We start from the raw sequence: 8,177 nt of genomic DNA, 5'->3' as shown, positions 1-8,177 counted from the left end.
GCATAAATCTATGACTATAGTACAAATTTGGATACCTTAATGACTACACCACGTCTAAGCTAATATTATGTTTCCCGTCCTGAGCTCATACATGCAATAAAAAACAGTTTAGAGATCTAGGGGGCTAATTAAGTGACTAAAGATGTTAATTATAGAACATAAGTCGCCAGTGGCGAAACAAGAACAAAAAAAAAGAAAGAACATCTTCAGATGTAAGTCAACCTAATTTACTTTTTTTGTAGTAACGCACATCATCTTAAAACTTGGGCTATTTTTTACAAGAATCTCTAATATTCGGTATTGAAATTTTGAAAATAAGATCTATTTCTGGACAAAGTGAAAAAAGGAAATTCGAATAACCCCGCCTATGCTCCGGTTTCCATCCTACGGCAAGGGAACAAAAGAATCAACAAGCAATTCAATGTACTGCAAGCTGTTGAGTGAGACTGTGTTAAAACCAGATTTACACTCTATTGCCTTTGATATGTAGATATAGTGGACATTAAAATGGTCTGATGCATTAGAGTCATTTATTGTTAATTTAATTATTTATTCGATTATAGTGCGGTGTATTATAGGTTTTTCGGTCTGATTTTCTGTGCCTGTCCATGGTGGTCGGAAAAAACCTCTTAGAGTAAGTGAATGTTAATGTTGTTTATTTAGGTATAACAAATAATATATAACCTCAACGCAAATGTTAATAGCTCTAACTTGGATTCTTTATATTTTCGTCAATATTGCTGCCTCGCCACATATCCCACAATATGCAGTGGCAATACCCTTTTATGAACTTCTTTAGTAATGGCCATTGGCGCTACATAGGAGGGGACCTACACTTAGTTCTGTATTATTTAATTTTCGTAATAGAACTTACATGTAAACACTACATTAAGATACAATTTTACATTATCGCACGAGCGAAGCGACAAGTTCTCTATGGATGAGAGACTTATGAACAATGTATCTTATATTAGTTTTTTTATTGACGCTGAATGATCACAATCAAAACTCAAAAATGATAATAATAGGAAGAGTTCGGTTGACAGCTCAGCCGAAAAATATTTGACGCTTCTGGACGTTAATGCTGACCTTTCTGTACATTAATGCTGACATTCGGAATTTGCACTGAAGCCAGATCGAATGTTGAGGTTGTAAATTCGGTTTCTTTTAAACAGCGATCGTCAGATATATAAGTTATAAACCAAAATGAAATAAAATAAAAAGAATAAAAGACACAAAAAAGATAGTTAAAAAAATACTTTGAGACCGAAAACTACAATTTGTTAGTACAAAATTTTCCAATTCATGAGCTTTCAGGTTTCTTCAATCATTCCTTACATATCATTTTATTTTAAAGTTTGTCAACTTCGAACTAAAAAATTTCAGCTGCCTAGTGATTTATTCATCTAGTTTTCCTATAGAACATAAAATTTTACGGGGGCAACAACAATGTTATACGATTACAGAAAATCGTGTTTCACGAGTGCAAAAATAGTGTGGCGCTCGTATCATACCAGCCTTGCTGCTAGAAAATGATATTTAATTACATAGTTTATTAGGCACGTTTCTAGAACTTCCTCTTCTTCTAACATTAAATGTATATCAAATTGATTAGTAACCTTTACCAATATATCAATTTGATAATACACAGATTAGCTCAGACGTGTGAGATAATGATACTAACACCGTAATCACCCAATAAACGGCTAGTTCAATTAAATATAATTTAATCAAAAAATTGTTTTTCCTGTTCCTACTTAATGGGATGTTGTATTCACTTTTGCAGTATGCCAGTAGCAGATAGGAGACCACATCGTGCGTTGTTTTTACTTACTAATAGACTGTGATTTCCCAACAATCTTAGTAGTCAATACATTCTTCAAGGCTGCATGAGCAATAATATCACTTGCTTAAAGTTGATTGTAACAAGCGTAGTACCGAAAATCTTAGTATCTCCAAAGATTTGATCAACAGAAGTGCAGAAGTTCTTTAGGAGAAGATGGGTTGTTGTTTTCTTTGTGATGCGTAAGTACCTAGTTCTTTTTGTTAAGTGCATAATTATCTACCAACTGTTTTTTCATGTTCTCCTTTGTTTTTTTTAATCACTAACAACGAAAGAACGTCTTGAGTTATTAGTGTTTATTAATACATAATTTATTAATTTAGATTAGCAGATTTTTAATATTTCATTTAAAAAAAAAACCTTAAAAAAAGCAGCAGTAAGACACAATAAATATAAGATTCTATAAATCCATTACTCCTGCCTATATGACACCTGGTTGTCATGGAAATGCTAAGATATCTGCGAGAATCAGTTGCCAGTTAAGCGCATAGCCATTTACAATAGTACGTCAATTTACATTGATAAGTCTTCCAGCCGATTTGTTACAATACGAGTTTTTTACGAACAACAAAGTGACATCAGGAGTTGAGTCTAGTACTTTTTTAAAGTGTGGTAAGGTTCCCTAGCGACAACGTTACAAGATTAAGTGCTGCAATATTCGATTTACCGGCTGCAAGTTAGCACAATTCAATGCAATAAACAAATCTGTCTGGAATGTATGAAATAAAAATCATTTACTCCAGGAAAGTAATATGCATTAGCTGTATGCTTATAGTCATTAATAGGATGTTTACCAAGTCATTAAACACAGGTTTGACCTGTTTGCTGGATATATTTTTATGAACGTGCAATTAGCCAGGAAACTGTAAACTTATCGCTATCTTTAAAGGTGAGGTTACATCGAATATCTAATTAATCAAAGGTGACAAGTAAAAAGTACTAAATATTTCTAAGTATTAAGATTAGGAAAATTGTTGCTTTGTAGAAAAATAGATAAACAGTTTTGCAGAAATAAAGGTAATCTAGATATAGAATAAATCAATAATAAAACAAACAAATTTGAAACATTCTATTTTTCGAAAGTATTCGAGTTTTTTAAAACTTTAAATATATTCTAAATAAGTGAGCATTAAACTGCACAAATTTGCCTTAATTTACCTAACCCTGTATTTCTTATGGCAGAAAATATCCAACGTTCCCTTACATGTGTAGCATTAACTATATTCCTAAAATACATCCTTATCGAGATACAGGGTGTAAAAGTTTGAGATTTTTTAATTTCATAACTCTTTTAAAAATAAATAGTAAATGGGAAAAACTATTTTTCGGTATTTAAATTGCTTATAAAAGAAAAAGCACTCAATAAAATGACAAATTAGTCTTTTTCCCCATAATTCTGATCTAAAATTGTGCCTAATACATGTAGGTTTTTCTTCCGTTGTCTAGGGGTTTATTAATTGGAGCTTCGGCAATTGTGTTTTAGGGATAGTTAGGGATCTTTCAATGATAGCCACGTTAACTTAACGATATGAATATATTAGATAAAAAACTGAGTAAAAAAGCGCGGGCACGACCCCTGAGTCTTCAGTCCACTAGGAAGCCAGGAAAAAGAGGGCGATCCGCTTTCTCTCTAGTCTTAAGTATGAACATCCATGATCGTAAACCATGGGCGTACCCTTTAAACAATACTTGAAGGCATTGGGACAGTCCTCCGCACGGAGCCGCTGCGTCCACATCTGGCACCCAGCCCTTGGCGAAGACCTCGCCAAAGGGAACCAGCATTGTACTTCCCATGCCAACAGAGCATCGTGGAAAAAACCCAGGTTACGGGGTAATGCCAACCATGGGCGTATCTTAGGGGTAACTCGCCCTCATGCCCTAATCCTTAATCCTAACTTATCGCAGGATATCTACAAACTATGTACACTAAGCGGTCTGACACGCGGATCCCACACTCGGCCCTCCTGACTATGCATCCGCCCCGGATTCATCACCGTTCTCGATCCATGGCTTCATGAATTCGGCACAAGTGGATGTCTTCCCAGGTCCCTCGTGTGTTCCCACTTTCATGACCTCGTACCTTTCATTTGACAGAACCTTGGTCACCTCGTAGGGGCCGAGAAATTTCCTGCTCAACTTTAATCCCCCACCAAACTGAGTTCTCTTTATGGCGACCAGATCCCTCACTTTGTATCTCTGTGGTTTCTTTCTTCTTAAATTATATTGTTTCCTGTTCTCTTCCTGGACCTTCAAAATTTGTTTCTTGCTGTCCTTACGTAATTCTTCCCTCTGCTGGTTGAAATTCTTTATTACCTCTTGCTCTATCAATTCCTTAATCCGTATTTCTTCCTTGTATTTCATTTTGGTGCCAAATAATACCTCAAAAGGTGTAGTATCGATACTTCGTTGCAGAGTAGAATTTAGAACACCTTGGACTTTATCTAGTTTCTCGTACCACTTACTGGGATTATGGATGCTTAGTTTGGTGAGAACAGGTATAATTGTGCGGTTAACCCGTTCAACCTGGCCATTGCCTCGTGGGACTCCTTCTGAGCGAGACATACCTCTTCCTGTTTTAATCCGCTCATACAGCTTGACCTTCTCTTTGAATTCAGTAAAACTGCTAGCTCCATACAATATATTTTTATCCGCCGAATCATCTGGAATCCCGTCAATAATGTACTGTATCGTGACTTCAGCCTCTAAAGTCGCTCGGCTTCCGATTTCTCGCATAACCAGTACGTACTCTTGGACAGTCTCGGATTGATCCTTTTTGCGTGACATTAGAAGTTGGTGAATCTGGGTACTGCTAAATTTCACCTCAAATTCAGTAACAAGTTTGTCCTTCAGAGCGTCCCAAGATTCAATGTCTTGTTCAGATTGGACGACCAGTCTCGCCAATCCCGTTAAAGATTTCTGTGCAAACACTAGCTTTTGCAATTCGTTCCAGCCCGTGAGCTTGGCCATTCGCTCGAAGTCCCTAACCCACTTTCCTACAGGGTAGCCATCCTTGCCATCAAATGGCCTGATGCTGTCTTCTATATCGCGGAAGCTCAGACTGAAAGAGTTATTCCCGCGTCTTTTGGTCGTTGTGCGAGTTTGCGATTGAACTAAACTCCCTCGCCTGCCTTCATCCTCGCTCTCGGATTCGTCCTCGTATTCCGAGTGCTCAACAGCCTCGTCCTCTGTCTCGCCATCCTCTAGATCGTCGCCTGTATCCTTGTTTACTGTTAGATTGTTCAGGAAGGAGCATACTCGATCTAGAACGTCTACTGGTTTTCCCGCATAGTCTAAGTTCAGAATGTGGCAAATCGCTGTCAGATCGCTTGCATTTAACTGTCTTTCAATTTCGCTTACTCTCGCTAAATATTCTACCGATTCCTTGTCTAGCTTAAACCCAGAAAATTTTCTTAAGTTTCTCCTAGTTAACCTAGGCTGAGCTTCTTCACCGTAAGCAGCAACATGTAACGCCTGAACTGCCTTCAGCTTAGATTTCTTAATATTATGTGCAATGTCCTCAATGCTTCCCAAAGTAGCCATGTTTAAGTGTGAGGATCACTATCGTTTTATTCTGAGAAATAACGAAATATCAAGCACGTTGCTCCTTACGTTGAATTAACAAAGGATGCTCCCAAAAATTTGGACCTACTTTGTTAACAAAGAAACTAGTAAAATCTACAGTTCACCAATATCTAATACAATTCAATGCAATTCTGCTGCTGGCACAGCTCGTCGTTAATAACAGTAACCAGCTTTCTGTTTCCTAAAACTTAAGGACTAATCCTACCTTAATTGCTCTTTTCCGCAACCTACGTGGACACTTCCGCACTACACTCCACTAGCACTATCTTGCTATTAGCACCACCGCTTCAATTTGGAGATAGCGTCGTCGTCGCCCTCAAATAGCCTGGTTGCTATCACCCTCCGCGTGATTAGCGTCTTCGTCGCTCTATAGCTTTGTTGCTACCACTTACCCCGCACCACGCTTTATCCCGTACCACGTGCTATCCCGTACCACGTGCTATCCCGTACCACGCTTTATCCCGTACCACGTGCTATCCCGTTCCACGTTTTATCCCGGACGAGCCCCCAAAATGTAGGTTTTTCTTCCGTTGTCTAGGGGTTTATTAATTGGAGCTTCGGCAATTGTGTTTTAGGGATAGTTAGGGATCTTTCAATGATAGCCACGTTAACTTAACGATATGAATATATTAGATAAAAAACTGAGTAAAAAAGCGCGGGCACGACCCCTGAGTCTTCAGTCCACTAGGAAGCCAGGAAAAAGAGGGCGATCCGCTTTCTCTCTAGTCTTAAGTATGAACATCCATGATCGTAAACCATGGGCGTACCCTTTAAACAATACTTGAAGGCATTGGGACAGTCCTCCGCACGGAGCCGCTGCGTCCACATCTGACACCCAGCCCTTGGCGAAGACCTCGCCAAAGGGAACCAGCATTGTACTTCCCATGCCAACAGAGCATCGTGGAAAAAAACCCAGGTTACGGGGTAATGCCAACCATGGGCGTACCTTAGGGGTAACTCGCCCTCATGCCCTAATCCTTAATCCTAACTTATCGCAGGATATCTACAAACTATGTACATTAAGCGGTCTGACACGCGGATCCCACATACATATACCTCAGTGTTGAAGCTCGACATGAAAAAAACAATTTTTTTTTAAATGACATATTTTTAGACTAAAAATGACTTCTAGATTCCAAAAAAGAAAATATTTATAGGGCATTACTTTTGAAAATCGAAAATTGAGGTCATTTCCGGTTAAACCGGTAATGCTAGATAAACGTCATTAATGTCAATCAATCGGCTCTATTCGTATATAGCTTCCCTCCAAATTTCAACTTTCTAAGTTTAAAAACAAAAAAGTTATAAGGGCGAGCCACCTTCTTGAATCGCCCTGTATATGACTGACCGTTAGTTTAATGGAAAATTTTAGTTCTTTATTTCTTTTGAACTCTTCGTCTTCAACTTGGCATAAGTTTTGGGGACATATGTCGCATATCGATTGAATCTAAACGGACATCGCATTCATCTCTGCTGAACATCTGGACTAACAGTTTTGAAGCTATTCGAGAACATACGAGCCAAAGTATTAAATGTTTCCTTTTCTATCATATTTTCAACCTTCCAACATAGCATTCTGGATCACCAGCCTTTGATCCGACTTTTACTTTTAAAACGTCCTTGAAATGTTGTCCTAAAACGTTTTAGTCACAGCTTAATTACGGTTGAAAATAATTCTTAAGAAGTAGACATGTTACACTGTGCTTAATTAAAGTTTTTTTTAGGTTATCATGTGTTATGCGAGTGGTGTGCCTTGCGATCATCCTAGCAATCATAGCAGTGATAGTGGTGATCGCCCTTCTTGTGACAGGGAAGATTGAGATTAACAAGAAAACTTAACCCGAAGACCACCTTTAGCACAAATTGCAGGAATTCGATAGCCAAATGTGTCTTATATTGAAAGTTTAACCAACTTAGTATTCGTATATATGATTTTACTATCGTCGACTAACAGTTTGGCTTAAATTGAGTCAGTGAAATATTATTAAAAATGTTTATTATTTACACCATATTTAATGCATACTAAAATATTATTTATACATCGATAACCTTTTAATTTACATAAAATTACGTCCTTAATTTATAAATTAATATAATGATAATGTGGTGATTTATTTTGCAGGAATGTTCCAGGTATTTTGTGGAGGTCTCCAATCATAAATTTTTCCAATAATTTATTATTCGTTCTAATGCCTGCTTTTAATCTTTCCAGAAAGTCTCAGATTATGTAACTATGACGTAAGATTATTATATCACGACAGGAATGTTGAATTGTGCTCCAAATATTTAACTAAAACGGTACAGGATGTATATACATCAAGAACCAGAGAGTTAATTCAGTTTCAATACATAATGGTTAATTATGTAATATCGATGTGATACAAGGTGTTTTGGAACAAATCAGTTTATGGGCTCGATCAGCCATAAGTGAATCAATCGAATAAAACCTCATTACGTACACATTACGTACAACGTTTTATGTTCGAATTCATATTAATTTGTCAATAATTTGACTTCATAATTTCTTTAAGGAAATCTATGTTTGGAAGTAAATATTCAGTCATTGTCAGTTTCGTACTAAACAATCCTGATTTATTTTACTAGAATTATAAATTCACTTGTATTATTATATTAGGACCATGAGTCAATTTATGTAGGCAGTAAAACAGTATAATAAAGGGTCTTTTACTATCAAAATAGATAGAACAATTTCTTCGAATATTAGAGAGAGTTTTGAGTGATTTGTATAGGC

General features: G+C 37.1%; 1 long non-coding RNA gene across 1 annotated transcript; it reads left to right on the top strand.

Annotated features, from left to right (window-relative positions):
- The first annotated feature begins 319 nt into the window (after positions 1-319).
- On the top strand, positions 320-7,436 carry LOC136420156 (uncharacterized). Its single transcript, XR_010753159.1, has 3 exons — positions 320-634; positions 1,787-2,025; positions 7,150-7,436. It is a non-coding gene; the product is annotated as an uncharacterized lncRNA (long non-coding RNA).
- Positions 7,437-8,177: the final 741 nt, after the last annotated feature.

The sequence above is a fragment of the Euwallacea similis genome, chromosome 1 (assembly GCF_039881205.1).
Source record: "Euwallacea similis isolate ESF13 chromosome 1, ESF131.1, whole genome shotgun sequence".
NCBI lineage: Eukaryota > Metazoa > Arthropoda > Insecta > Coleoptera > Curculionidae > Euwallacea > Euwallacea similis.
This window is presented reverse-complemented; position numbering and strand designations above follow the sequence as displayed.